Below are 15062 nucleotides of genomic sequence, written 5' to 3'. Positions count from 1 at the left end.
ACATGCCCCGGTTGCGGGCTTGATCCCCAATGGGGGGCATGCAGGAGGCAGCTGATCAATGATTCTCTCTCATCATTGATGTTTCTATCTCTCTCTTCCTCTCTGAAATCAATAAAAATATATTTGAAAAAAGAAAAGAAATTGAAACATCTTCATGGTTCCTTGGCCCTGTGCCTCCTGAGCTGAGTGGGAAGCCAACCCTGAGTGACCCTCCATCAATAGAGCCAGCACATTGAAAAGTGAAACTCACGGGGATGCTGTAACAACACAACATTATTGTTTTCCTACTGTTAACAATTTATTGAACACTTACCAAGTATTAGGTACTATAGTAATAAACATAATAGAGACCTGATGTTTTCAACATTTGAATGTGTTAACTCAAATGGTGGAGTAAAGATAGTGAAAATAATAACAGCATAATAGGAGAGAGAGAGAGAGAGAGAAAGAGAGAGAGAGAGAGAGAGAGAGAGAGAGAGAGAGAGAGAAAGAAATCACAAATGCTTGAACTCGTTTATGTGGTAAGTTATTCTCTTTTCTGAGCCAAACCCCATTTGGGAGAACATGGGCCCTGTCTGGTTTGGTAAAGGGTGGCCAAGTTTCCCTTTCTTGTTAGTAATGAGTATGGCCAAGTTCTGGGTCCCTTGTATGGGGGAGCTACCTGGTTTGGATCTCTGCAGCATCTGTGGACTTCGGCCAGGTTTGTTAGATTCTATGTTTCTAGGCTCAATTTCTTCAGTAGTAAAAAAGGCTTCGCAGAGGTGTCCCTACTGCTCTTAGGAAAGCCAGGTAAGATATATTTTAAAATATTGATCAGTCTGATTAAATTCAAGACCACACATACTATGACTAAATATTATTTCTTGAAACAAATGCACAGCCCATCTAGTCAACAACTGCTTTTTGGATGTCTACTCAACACAAGCGCTGTACTAGGTATTGGGGTTACAAGAGGGAATACAACAGGCTTTTGTCCTGGCCACATGGAATGTGGGAGCCTTGCGATCAAGCCTTTCCTACAAACTAATGTATTGAACACTGTGGAAGCAAAGATTTTCATTACTGACTAAGAAATGAAAATAGCCCTTATATTGTCTGTTAGGATTAAAGAGGAAAGAAAGATGTGTTTTTTTTAACATAAGGCACACATTTCAATTAAAAATATCATTACCTTAATACAGCATTGGCATGTAAATTTTGCTTCAAGCTTTGCTTTGTGGAGAGCTCAGTTTAGGTACTATCCTTGTAAAATGTTCATGGATTTTTAAAAAATATATTATTGTTGATCTCAGAAAGGAAGGGAGAAGGAGATAGAAACATCAATGAAATGATGAAAGAGAATTATTGATTGGCTGCTTCCTGCACACCTCACATTGGGGATTGAGCCCACAACCTGAGCATGTGCCCTGACCAATAATAGAACTGTGAGCTCCTGGTTCATTGCCCAACCACTTAGCAACACCAGCCCAACTGGAATTTTTTTTTTTAACCTCAAGAAACAAACTCTCAAAAATCAAAGTTGTAATGGTAACTCCCTGAATTGGGATCAGAGGTCCTGAGCTCCACCACTAACAATGAGAAACGGCAAATGATCATCCCTTGAAGTTGATCTGCAGTTTGCCCATCTCAAAAGTGGAAGGGAGCATTGTAAGTTGGCATTATGGCATTTTCCACATGGCAGCATACACAAAAATTGTATATGTGTACTTTGGAACAACTGGTTCATGGCCAGAGGTGACAGGCATGTGGCTTCTGTCTCTCCAGGCTCTCTGGGCTGAAGGATCATATCTTGGCACATCTGTAACCCAAGAGTTATAGCGGGGCTCACAAGTGGGCTTTTCAAACTGTTTGACAGCAATACCCAAAAAATACATTCACTTTTACATCATTATTAGTACAAAAAGCAGTGGTTCTCAACCGGGGTGATTTTGCCCTCTAGAGAACTTTGGGCCATGTCTGGAGTAATTCTTGTTTGTCAAAGCTGGGCAGTGGTGCAACTGTCAGCCAGTAGGTAAAAACCAAATACGGTGGCCATAACAAAGTACCATATACTGAATTGTTTGAACAACTGAAATGTATTTCTCACAGTTCTGGAGGCTAGAAGTCCAAGATCAGGGTGTCAGCAATGTTTCTTCTTTTTGACTTGTAGATGCTCATCTTCTTCCTGTATCTTCTCAAGATCTTCCCTCTGTGTGTCTGTGTCCTGATCGCCTCTTCCTATAAAGACACCAGTCTTATCGAATTAAAGCCCATCCTAATGACTTCATTGTAACTTAATTATATCTTTAAAGATTCTATCTCCAAAGATAGACACATTCTGAGGTACTAGGGGTTAAGACTTTGACATATGAAATTGGGAATAGAGGCGAGGAAACACAATTCAGATTGTTACACCAAGGCTGCTTCTAAACATCCTACAATGGACAGGACAGCCTCCTACTCCCTAAACATACACATTGTAAAGGATTATATGGCCCAAAATATCAACAATGGCAAGACCCTGATCTAAAACCATGGCCTAGAATACAGTAGGTGCTCAATAAATTTTTACTCAGTAATGAATGTGTGGCTAAAAATATATGAGAAAGTTTGATTAAATAATTATTACCCCTATTATACATGATACACTCTGATATTTTCTCTTCTGCATTGTAATATTGATTGAAACCACTAAATTGGTTTTTAAAATCTTGTAGTCTCATATTTAAAAACATTATGATATCTAAAATATTACTCTAAGTCACTGGACTGTTTTTTAACAGAAAGGCTAAAATTTACTCATTACAATTACTATTTTAAAGCACCTGTTAGGAAAGCAGTGCAGTTCTTCAAATGGTGCCGCAGTTCTGAAGATAGGCAAGAGCCTCTTTGGAGGAATAGACATTGTTTCCTTCAGAGTTTGTAAAACAATCATGTTACTTTATAGTTACTTCACATTTTTTACCGTAAATTTATTACCGAAATGAGCGATTGTCTTATTCACCATCCTTGACTCTAAAGGGCCTTTAGCTGCTATTCAAATTTAAATTCACACTCAAATGGGGATTATTGCCATCTGTTAGGTGTCTTAGTATAACTAAAAGATGACATTGAAAGGAGCCATTCTCACCTGCATATGTAAGGTGACATGTTCAATGACCATCACCTGAATGCCTGACCAAATGCTGGGGCATGTGAAAATGTGTGACTTTGTCTAGTTCTTCAAGTCATACGTCCCTCTTCTGGTTATGAACACACTTTTAGGACAGTTTTTTGTAGCTTGGGGGTGAGAAAATTGACATGTCCACTTTTACAGACATGATCAGGAGAGAGGAGTTTTCCTTAAAGGCTTGACAGGCAACACCCTTTGTCACTGAAAAAGGAAACCAAATGAATTCTCTTTGGCAGCTTTATGCTAAACTTAAAAGATATCAAGACATATTTTCATTCTTTATACTAGAATTATGAAATAAATGCTACATAAATGTAATTTTGATTCAATGCAATGGATCACTAAATGGCATAAAGATGAAAATGGTATTTATTATGTATTATAAAATTAACATATGCTCTTGGTTTAAAAGATACCTTGCTAAAATGAGATAAAATAAAAAGTCTTTGTCCCTGAAGGAAATCACAGTTAAATGTTTCTTCTATATCTTCTGAACATTTAGAACATATAACATTTTTATGCAAATGGAATGCACACTATTCAAATTGTTCTTTCCCTTGCCACTTTAATTTAAAATTTATCTTGTAGATCTCTCACACGGGAGCACAATTTACTTGTCTCATCATTTTCCATAGATACATATCACTCCATAGTGTGCGAACTGAGAGACTATCTCATTCCACTAACTCACGTAAGAAAGACATTCAGATATTTTCTTTTCTTCAATTCAACTTAATTTTGTCTCAGGCTTCTATTCCCCTGGGTGGTCGAAATGGAATCTTTTCCAATTCACGGTTTTCCTGCATGGAGTTTATCTGAATTCCATGAGGCTTATGTAGGACAGAGGTGTGGCGCGGACGGGGCATGGGTGTGGCGTCTTGTGCTTGGGTGTGTTTCCATGCTGACAGGTGGCTGAGATGTGTAATGTCCCATCTGGTCCTCAGTCACTGCTCCATGGAGATCTCTGATGACCACCCCTGGCTCTCACCCCAGCCCCTGAAGGGCCTTTGGCTTTCCCTGTGGTGTCTGTCACTCTCAGACACAGGGATTCCTCTGCCATGCTGGGGTTTGAGAAACACCTGCCAAACTCTCTCAGCTCCATTTTTTGGTTCCATCTCACAGCTAGTCCTCCTTTGCTCTGTTAGTACTATGTCAGATACTGTCACATTTTAGGAAGCAGTGTTTCTGGTCATTTGCAGACATTTACCTAAGAAGCAAGTTGTTGGCTCAATGGATAGAGCATCGGCCTGCAAACTGAAGGGTCCTGGGTTAGATTCTGGTCAAGGGTCCATATTTCGGTTGCAGGTTTGATCCCCTACTCTGGTTGGGATATGTGCGGGAAGCAACCAATCAATGTGATGTTTCTCTTTCTGTCTCTCCCTCTCCCTTCCACTCTCTCTAAAAATGTCCTCAGGTGAGGCTTAACAAACAAATAAACAAACAATAAAATACCCACCCACTGCGCATCCACACTTCTTTTTTTAAAAAATTCTTTATTATTGAAAGTATTACATATGTTTCCTTTCCCCCCCATTGACCTCTCCCTGCCTGCTCCCCTCCCCCAGAAGATGTCCTCACCCACTACTGTCTATGTCCATTGGTTATGCTCATATGCATGCATACAAATCCTTTGGTTGATCTCTTTTCCCCTCTCTCATCCTCCCTTGCCTTCCCTCTGAGTTTTAATGGTCTGTTCAATGCATTTATGTGTCTGTATCTATTTTTGTTCATCAGTTTATGTTGTTCATTATGCTCCACAAATGAGTGAGATCATGTGATATTTATCTTTCTCTGACTGGCTTATTTCACTTAGCATAATGCTCTCCAGGTCCATCCATGCTGTTGCAAATGATTAGAGTTCCTTCTTTTTTACAGCAGCATAGTATTCCATTGTGTAGATGTGCCAGTTTTTTAATCCACTCATCTGCTGATGGGCACTTAGGCTCTTTCTAAATCTTAGCTGTTGTAAATTGTGCTGCTATGAACATAGGGGTGCATATATTCTTTCTGATTGGTGTTTCTGGTTTCTTGGGATATATTCTTAGAAGTGGAATTACTGGGTCAACTGGGAGTTCTATTTAAAAATTTTTAAGAGAAATCCATACTGTTCTCCACAGTGGCTGCACCAGTCTGCATTCCCACCAGCAGTGCATGAGGGTTCCTTTTTCTCCACATCCTCGCCAGCACTTGTTGTTTGTTGATTTGTCATTGATAGCCATTCTGACAGGTGTGAGATGGTATAGATAACTTGCATCTCTTGGATGATTAGTGACTTTGAGCATTTTTTTTCATATGTCTCTTGGTCTTCTGTATGTCTACTTTCAAAAACTGTCTATTTAGGTCCTTTGCCAAAATATCAATGGAAAAATGTCCTTGGGTGAGGCTTAACAAAAAAACAAACAAATAATAAAATACCCACCCACTACACATCCACACTTCATAGCACCTTCATCCTGTCTTATATTTCTATATAGAATTTATCATCTGTCATATTATGTATGTACCTATGCATTGTATCTAGGAATGCAATCTCTATGAGCTCAGGAATTTGAATCTGTCCCCTATATCTCCAACACCTAAAAGAGTGCCTGGCACACAGTAGATGCTCACTAAAATATTTGTAGAATTAATGACTGAACAAATTAACTAATAGAGCAAGTAGCAATCATATCGCCATCATTGGCCTCATATGTCTGTCACATGAACCTCTGGGAGACTCGAGGGAATCTGATTTTAAAGATATTTGAATTTCTTTAAAAAAAATCCAACTGAATAAATGTTTAATTGTGTGAGTGGCTGATACGGAAGCGTTGAGGGCATATTTTACTTCAAGCACTGACAGCTGGGAGGACAATGTCGAAGCCGCTCTCCTGGGCTGTCCTTGTGTTCCCTTCCTTCTTGCATAGCTCTGTATACAGAAGAGCCATTGGGGACACCCATTCTGAGAAATGTAGAAGCAGCATTTTTTCCTTTTCACAAGCCAAACACGTATTCTCAGTGGGTAACATTTAGTAAGGAAGTGGTTTTTGACTCTAGCACTTCTCAGTGTTTCTAAAATGTACAGTATAATTAAATTATGCAGAGGTTGTGCTGTAATCAGGAGCAAATTTAATAAATATTCAAGCTGTTCATTGTTAAGAAATGAGAAAAGATTGTCAGAATATTTTTATTACAGGCTCAAAAGTCATCCAGAAGAGGGTGCTGATGTTCTTTATAAAATATGCCACACACACACACACACACACACACACACACACACACCCACACCCACACACACTCTCAGCCAAGCTTTCTTACGTATCAAGTGAAACTAACTGTATGCACTGGACATTAAAATTGGGGCAGTTTACAAAATCTGTTTCAGTTCTGGATAGGTTAGTTAACAATTAACTACATCACCACCAAGAATACTGTATTTTCCATGACCAAAAATGCCCCCCAGAGTTAATACTGTGGTATTTCATTAAATCATTAACCTCTTGCAAAGCTAAGAAAAGATGAATAAAAGATAAATATTTTGACTAAAATGTAGTATTATAGACAATGATATATTTTAAATGAAAATGAACACTTCTTTCTCTTGATTAATTGCATGGTCTTCTTTAAAAAGTCTTTTCTTTCAAGGGTAAATATGATGATCAGTTATTGCATAACTGGGATTCAAGAAAAAACATATGTAAATTCTGGTTATCTACCCCAAATGAAAACAGAAACTTGACATTGACAACTTTTTTGGTTCACTTGGTCAAAAATAAAATTTCAAAAAGGATGAAGTTTCTACAAAGTAAATCTCAAAATTCCTCTGTAGTTGTGCTTTGGAGATATAGGTTGAAGATAGCCATGGCAAAAACATCTTTCTTTAATGTTTAAAATGTGCTCTACTTTATCTTCCTCAACCTAGGTTTTCTGAGCTCCTGTCTTTATAGTTCAAACAGTTTGTATTTTGATTATTTCTTTGAAGCAGAGCCGTCATGTGAAATGCAGATACTCTCTGGGAAAAATAAATGCAAATAGAGGAACTTTTCCTGTCTGCCTAAATGAGCTACTTAGAATACAAATAAGAAAAGCCATGCCCACAGCAAAAGCTATTTTTACACTCCACCATTAGCTTCTAGGCATCACAGCTTTAAGAGGGTGTAGCTCTTGCCAAAAGATCAATAGATGGATGGTCTTAAACGAAGCTCCCATTTGCAGAGCTTGTAGAACAGGGCGCTCCTTGGAAAGAAGCAACGTCTGCATGAAGGAGTCATTTTGTCATCCACACATTTTCAAGCCCACACTGACCAACAAGCCAAGGTGATGGAAGGGTTAGAGAACACAGCAGACACTGACCAGGCCTCTGAGGTCCAAATGTCTGCCTTAGGCTAAGAACCATTGCAGCGACTCTCCTGAATTCATCCCCTGGGAGTAAGTTGTGTCAATCTGTTCTCAGACCCGTTTTTTGCCCTCGTCTGCCCAGCTGTGTATTGTGGGAAACTACAGCTCCCAGGTTTTCTTGCAAAAGAAGGATAAAGCCGGAGTATTCCTTCCCCTTCCCACTCTATTTCAGGTGGCACGTCTGGTAGTAGCTGAAACACCTGTGTGGCTCCAATTCCTGGAGGGTGTCCCCTCCCTCCAAGGTGTCAATTTCCATGGGGTAGGCTCACCATGGGACCCTGACTCTTGGGGTCTGATCCAACTACCTCCCACTTTTCTCACTGGAGCTCCAGTTGGTAGTAATGTCCTTGGTTTCACTGAATGCAGGGTTGCTTCCTAGTGCTGTTTGGTCACTTGGCTATTCTGTCATTGAGTAAGCTATTCCCTGTGTTAGGTTTCTTTGGTTTGAAATACAGAGCTCTTCTACTGAAAGGGAGGACCACCTTTGTGCTATAGGAATATTTGGAAAGGACTCATTCCCTAGTTTAGCCTGCATATTTTATTCCACAGCCTCTTTAACTCAATCTGGCTGGGCAGTGAAAAACAAAGATTTGGTTAAAAACCTATCTTTTCCACCAGTCTCAACCCTGCTCGAAGCACATACAAAATGACCATACAGATAACTCTGAAGAGCTTATGACAAGATGACATCGTTACTGTTGGGATCAGCTAGATATTACTACCGTATTTGCCGGCGTATAAGACGATTTTTTGGCCCTGAAAAATATGCCTCCAAGTGGGGGGTCGTCTTATACGCCAGGTACACTTCAGATAGACTGCCCATAGTGCTTGCCCCGTGCCATAGTGGCCTCCCGATGCCCGCCCACTTCATTCCACATACCGTTCAGGCATCAGCAGCACTGCTGGGTGTATGCTCAGCTGTTATGCGATTTTGCTGTTATGCGATTTTACCACACTTGCAAAATCGCACACAGCCGACCATACACCCAGTATGATAGCGCAAAATCGCGAATCGCGATACCATACTGGGTGTATGGTTGGCTGTGTGCGATTTTGCGAGTGTGGTAAATTCGGGTTACCGTATATTTCTTTACATATGCATTGAAGATTCGCGATTTTGCGCTATCATGGTGCCTGTTAGAATGTTGAAGAGCTCGCACTTGCGCACTAGTGAGGTCCCAGGGAGATGCTGATGCAAGGGTGTTGCTAGGGACTTGCCCGGCACTTGCTCTCTACCTCTATTTGTTATCTTACTTCTATCATTGACAGTCCCTCTAGGTTGTGGGCTGCTTGCCTGTGTTCCTGAGAAGCATCTACGGTACCAGTCTATAGAGTGTGTTTTCTTTAGTGAATTACCGGTATGTTTACCGGTAATAAACTTGCACTGTTTTATGTATATGTTTGATTACATACAGCCTTGTGACAGTTTTCCTGCATGTCATAAGCATTTGAATATAAATTAAAATGTTAAAATCAAATCTGATATTGTTTTACCTTTTATTTGGTGTGTGGAAGGTGTGCGGAAGAGGGGGTAGTCTTATACGGCGAGTATATAACAAACTCTGTATTTTGAGTGGAAATGTTAGGGGGTCGTCTTATACGCCCAGTCGTCTTATACGCCGGCAAATACGGTAATAGTAAAGGAGCGAAAGGGAGGCTAGATATTATAAGGAAGGTCAATTGGGCAGCTTCACCAGGAAGCTGCAAGTTTACTCTCCCCAGAGGACCACTGGCCCATTCCCCACAGATCACCTGGGGAAAGGGTTTAACGAAGGGGAGATGGATGCATGCACAGCAAAGTCAGAGTGATGTAGGAAAGGGGCCTGTCCGTCTAACCTGGAAACAGATCATTGGCTAGAGTGGGGCAGCCAATGCAAGCCCATGAAAATTTGAAAATACGTACCCCCCCACCCCAGGCTTTTTTGTTGCTCTCCTGTTCCTCTGGCTTTGGTCCTGCCCGTGTTTCCTCCAACCACGAGGTCCTACACACAATGGACCAATGGACTGCAGTTGGGGACACAAACTAAGCTAGTCCGATGCTGGATTGGACTGTGCAGACATGGAATGGAAGCTTTGGGCAACAGCTTTAACCCTAGCCCTGCTGAAAGTTCACAAAATGGGACTTTTTCTTTGGTGGGATGGAGGGAAATAGGACCTTGGAAATTCACAGGTCTAATCCCATGCAAGTAAATATGACTCGTTCTCCCATGCAAGTCTCAGAAAATCCCTCTTCTCATGACATTTCAAGAAGCCCAGGTCCCCTGGCAACAGGTGGGGGTACAAAGAGCTCCCCACCAATAACACTTCTGGTTTGGTTATATTTAACGGATCTTCTATTTTATCATTCAACTCTTTAAATGTATATGAACTTTTAAATATGTCATTCAGGCAAGAAATAAACAACCTCCATGCTACTTTCTTAAAGTTTTTGGTCAGTGATATACTTAAGGGTAGAATTGTTAATGCCCCACACATACATTATTGAATATATTGTTCCATTGACTTTTGTCCATTGTTCCATGTCCATCTGTGAAGTGAGGATAACAGCAGAATCTTTCTCATAGGTGGTGTGAACTTTAAACAAGAGATCCTTAAAATAATACCTGACCCACAGCAACCCCTCAATAAATACCAACCATCATTGCTGACTAGAAGTGATCTGCCCATCTATCTTTCCTTTGTAGGGATTTATCTTTTAGTCTCTGGTAGCTTTTAAGAGGTTTGCTTGTCTTTGATATTTGCTCCTTAAATCTTAGGGTATCTGATTTTTTTTTCAGTTCTGGACAATTCTCAACCATTTTCTCTTATAATATTAGGAGTCCCATATTTACTTTATTTTATCCTAGAATTCCTATTAGACATGTACTAGAACCTGTTTCTCTGCTTTCCACGTCTCAACTTCTCTTGTTTTATTAGCTCTGACCCACACACTAGGTCATTTCCTTAGAGCTGTATTTCAATATATACTTTATTTTTTTCATGTGAATTTATATTTATTCAACTAACTAATTGCTTCTTTAAAATATCACTGGGGTTTTTTGTTTTGATTTTTTTTGGGGGGGAGGGGGGTAATTTTCATCCAAGGATATTTTTTTTCATTGCTTTTCAGAGAGAGGAGGGAGAGAGACAGAGAGAGAGAGAGAGAGAGAGAGAGAGAGAGAGAGAGAGAGAGAGAGAGAAAGAGCGCGCGAGAGAGAGATTGATTTGAGAGAGACTATGTGAGAGAGACATATTGATTGGTTGCCCTTGCACCGCCCTGACTGGGGTGGGGAATTGAACCTGCAACCCAGATATGCGCCCTTGACTGAGAATCAAATCCATGACCCTTCAGTGTCTGGGCCAATGCTATAACTGCTAAGTCACTCCAGCCAGGGCATCAGTGAGTTTTGATTTTCAATTTAAATTTTCATTGTAATCATTTTCATTTTCCAAATCTGTTCTTTTTTATATTCTTTAGTGCTTGCTTTGCCCTTTTTTCCTCTTTACCTATTTAAATACTTTAAAAAATTTATTTTAAAATCTTTTTCAGATGATTTGATTATTTTTTTGTTCTTGATGTGTAAATTCTTCTTTCCATCCCCCCTGATCCCCCCTGCCCCACCATTACCTCACTCTCCATCCCAGTAATTTACTTCCTTCCAAGATTTGAATCATCACTGGGAGCTGAGTTGAGACTGATTTCCACAGTATCCTGGGTCCTCTGAGCTATGGAAAGGTCCCTATTGGGCCATTTTGGCTTTGCCTCTTCTGAGAGTCCATGGGGTAGCAATCACTTAGTTGAGTAACAGTATAAACATAATTCTGTTGATGTCTTAATCAGGAGCTTCTGCTCCATACTGTTGGTGTGATTTTGGACCTTCTCATTCATATGATGTGGGTTTGAATGTCCTTGGGTTGCTTCTTTATAACCTCAGTTTTGTGTATGCAGCAGGTTTTCTTGCTGCTATTCCCAGCTGGGGGCGGGCAGGGTGTCTTGAGCCTGTGCCCCTCACTTGTAGCTGGTATCTCAGCTCTAGTGCCCGGTGTGAATAGGGTCTGTGTCCTTGACTACTTTCTCTGCTCAGGCGTCCAAACCCTCAAATTCAGTTCTTAGGGCCGAAACCTGCTTACCACAATACTCTAATACACTCAACCTAAGCTCCTCCACCATTCTGATTTTGAGTTTGCTTTGCATTTCTGGAAATGAGTTTTGAATTTTCATGTGTATCAACCCATCTTTTATTTCTTATAGACTATTTCATGAATTCAGATCTATTTAGGGGGTTCCTTTCCCCAGTTTTAGTCCACATATTGATCATATTAAAATTAAAAAAATCCTTGATAATTACAGAAATATTCTCTTTTTATTTATTGATTGATTTTTTAAAATTTTTACTTATTGATTTGAGAGAGAGAGAAACTTGTTGTTTTACACATTTATGCATTTACTAGTTGAATCTTGTATGTGCCCTGACCGGGGATTGAATTCGCAACCTTGATGTATCAGGAATATGCTCTAGCCAATTGAGCTACCCAGCCAGGGCCTATAGACAGATTCTTCTATGAAGTATATGCAATCTTAGAAACACCTGGAAGGGGATGCAGGTATAGCCAATTACCAGAAAGAAAGTAATATTGCTCTTAGCTGATTATGAATCCACAAAAAATTCACGAAATAATGCAAAATACTTATTTTTCCATCAGGTTATTGCATCAGTTGATATGCTTTTGGCTGGAGGGAACAGAAAATTCAATTAAAATTGGTTTAAACAATAAGAAAGATTTACTTTTGTGATTTCTGGGTGGCTCAGTTGGTTGGAACGTCATCTCATACACCAAAGGTAATTCTGGTCTGGCGCATATGGCAGGCAACTGCAACCTATCCAAGAATCTCACATCTCTCTCTCTCTCTCTCTCTCTCTCTCTCACACACACACACACAGATCAATAAAACATATGCTCAGTGAAGATTAGATAAAGAAATAAATAAGATCATCAAGGATTTAAGTCTATTTCATAACTTATTTCTATCTCACATGCTTTTAAGTATTAAACGGTTTCTCAATATAGTAGAATAGGATCATGACACCTGTCATTCTTTCCCAGTCAAGGGGGAGGGAATGTGGGCTTTATTTTTATTTATTTATTTTTATATTTTTATTGATTTCAGAGAGGAAGGGGGAGGGAGAGAAAGATAGAAACATCAATGCTGAGAGAGAATCATTGATTGGCTGCCTCCTGCACACCCCACACTGGGGATTGAGCCCGCAACCCAGGCATGTGCCCTGACCTGGAATTGAACCGCCACCTGCTGGTTCACAGGTCAATGCTCAACCACTGATTCACACCAGCTGGGTGGGAATGTGGATTTTAAAGGAACAGTGTTAGATGATAATGTCAGCAAATTGATGGCACATCTATAAAAAGAGCTGGGAAACAGCACCCCTCATACTTGGTGGTCGAGAGCCTGTCCCTATAGCTAAGTGATGGTCAGGCCACAGGGAGCCGAGTTTGTATCGCTGCACTTTCCAAAACAAACTGCTCCATCCTGGTTTGGATCAAACCCACACACCTTCATAACTCTTAATTTTCTGAAGGTTCAGAATGAGTGAAATACTATGGTTAAAAATATAGCAAAGCAATGCAAATTTTGAAATCTATTCTTTAAAGATAATGCATTTTTCTCCAAGATATAAACATACTGAATGATCTCTTAGCCACACTTAAAACTTACTGCGATGAAATAACATCCTCACTTACTAGCTATCTGAAACGATGCCTCTAGGGCTGTATTTTGTTTCACTTTGATCCATATTAAATACAAATAACCTCTAAAAATGTTGAAACATATAAACTCCGTCAGGCATTAGAAGTAAGTGCATGAATGTCAGATTACTTCTTATTTTAAACCACAGAGTTAATTTAATAGCCTCACAAACTGCTGGTACTTAAACCTCCCTATTTTACAGCTCCTGTGTGTTTACCTGAACGTGAAGGCCGCCCTGTTTTGTGTTTCTGTATTCCTTGCCACTGTTCTTTTTATATGTTTGAAAATCACTCCAAAATTATGCCTCAGCGGATGAGAGAGGGATGGGGCTGATGAAAGGAGCAGAGGAAAGAAAGTGGAAAAAAATAAAAATAGGAACTGATGAGCAGAAAAGAGAGACCAAGCCAATACAGCAAATGCCCTGTCTCTAGGGCAGGTAGACACTGACTCAGAACAAAATATTTTTTTTCCTAATGATGTGTTGATACTAAGTTTCTCTCTTTCTTAAAATGAGATAGACGGCCTCTGGTCAGGACAGGTGTAGAGGAGCTCCTCCCTGCCCTCCCACTACCACGCAGCCCACCCAGGACATGGTGCAGGAGGAAGCAAAGGAGGATGCTGAGAGCTGGCAAGAGGAAGGTGGGATGGTTTTCTCGGAAATTCAGGAACAAAAAAGTGACAGCGTGTCCCCCAACAGGGGAAGGTAACCAGGGATCATGGTTTCTCAACGCCCGGCCTTACAAGAGAAAGAGGCTCAGGTAGGCTCATTCGGCCCCCAGATGGAACAGGAGTTCCCCGGCAACCTCAGCAGGCCCACCACACTGGCCAAGAGGACCACTGGGACAAGCAGTGAGGGAAGTGCTCTCCATCCTTGTGGGTCTGAGACTCTCCAACCTTCTCAGAGACATGTGAGGCCAGGCCTGGGACACCCCTCCTGACCCACCAGCAGGAACCAGCAGGAGCCTAGGGAGTGCCATACAAACCATGCAGACCAAAATAACAACCACAGAGGCTAGAACGATGAAACTGCCATTGAAGCCACAGTGTACACAAGTAGTCCAAGACCTATGAGTTAACCCAGACAGGTGACTACCTTCCAAAGTGAAAGGTTAAATAGGACCTAGAGCCTCCTAACATAATAGATAAAATGTTCATAATGCAATTTAAAATCATTCATTATACCAAGAACCAAAAAACCCCACACTTGAATGAGAGAAAACAGTCAACAGATGCTGACATCCACCGACATAAATCAGATGTTGGAATTGTCTGACAAGGATTTTAAAGCAGCCATTATAAAAATGCTTCAACAATTGATAAATTCTCTTGAAACCGATGACAAAATAGACAATTTTAGTAAAGAAAGAAAATTGATTATTGGGAAAAAAAGCCAAATGAAAGTTATAGATCTCAAAAATACAACAATACTAATAAAATGCTCACTGGATGGGCTTATGAGTAGAGTGGAGATGACAGAGGATAGAATTGATGAACTTCAGGACATAGCAATAGAATTCACCCAGTCAGAACAAGAGAGAAAATAGACTAAAATAACATGAACAGAACATCAGGGACCTGTGTGACGACAACAACAAAAACAATACATATGATATCACCATGTCAACAAGTTAATGAAATCATGATCACATCAATTGACCCAGAAAAAACATTTGACAAAATTCAATATTCATTCATGATAAACACTCTCAGCAAATGAGGAGTAGAAGGGAATTACCTTGATAATGAGTACCTGTGAAAAGCTGTAGTGAAAGACTGAGTGAAATCCCC

This window comes from Myotis davidii, unplaced genomic scaffold (assembly GCF_000327345.1).
Source record: "Myotis davidii unplaced genomic scaffold, ASM32734v1 scaffold189, whole genome shotgun sequence".
Lineage (NCBI taxonomy): Eukaryota > Metazoa > Chordata > Mammalia > Chiroptera > Vespertilionidae > Myotis > Myotis davidii.
The sequence above is the reverse complement of the archived record's forward strand: the minus strand, read 5'-3'. Positions refer to the sequence as shown.